Raw genomic sequence first — 1,105 nt, forward strand, 5'->3', positions numbered from 1 at the left:
AGAGCATTCACACAAGGTTGGCGCCGGTGGCGACACCTACAACGTGCTTACATGAGGGAAGTTTCCAACCGATTTCTCATACACAAACAGCAGTTGACCGGCTTTGCCTGGTGAAACGTTGTCGTGATGCCTCGTGTAAAGAGGAGAAATGCGTACCATCACGTTTCCGACTTTGATAAAGGTCGGATTGTGGCCTATCGCGATTGCGGTTCATCGTATCGCGACATTGCTGCTCGCGTTGGTCGAGATCCAATGACTGTTAGCAGAATATGCAATCGGTGGGTTCAGGAGGGTAATACGGAACGCCGCGCTGGATCCCAACGGCCTCGTATGACTAGCAGTCGAGATGACAGGCATCTTATCCGCATGGCTGTAACGGATCGTGCAGCCACGTCTCGATCCCTGAGTCAACAGCCGGGGACGTTTGCAAGACAACCACCATATGCACGAACAGTTCGACAACGTTTGCAGCAGCATGGACTATCAGCTCGGAGACCGTGGCTGCGGTTACCCTTGACGCTGCATCACAGACAGGAGCGCCTGCGATGGTGTACTCAACGACGAACCTAGGTGCACGAATGGCAAAACCTCATTTTTACGGATAATTCCAGGTTCTGTTTACAGCATCATGATGGTCGCATCCGTGTTTGGCGACATCGTGGTGAACGCACTTTTAAGCGTGTATTCGTCATCTCCATACTAGCGTATCACCCGGCGTGATGGTATGGGGTGCCATTGGTTACACGTCTCGGCCACCTCTTGTTCCCATTGACGGCACTTTGAACGGTGGACGTTACATTTCAGATGTGTTACGACCCGTGGCTCTACCCTTCTTTCGATCCCTGCGAAACCCTACATTTCAGCAGGTTAATGCACGACCGCATGTTACAGGTCCTGTACGGGCCTTTCCGGATACAGAAAATGTTCGACTGCTGCCCTGGTCAGAACATTCTCCAGATCTCTCACCAATTGAAAACGTCTGGTCAATGATGGCCGAGCAGCTGGCTCGTCACAATACGCCAGTCACTACTCTTGATGAACTGTGGTATTGTGTTGAAGCTGCATGGGATAGCTGTACCTGTACGCGCCATCCAAGCTCTGTTTG

This window comes from Schistocerca nitens, chromosome 1 (genome assembly GCF_023898315.1).
Source record: "Schistocerca nitens isolate TAMUIC-IGC-003100 chromosome 1, iqSchNite1.1, whole genome shotgun sequence".
NCBI lineage: Eukaryota > Metazoa > Arthropoda > Insecta > Orthoptera > Acrididae > Schistocerca > Schistocerca nitens.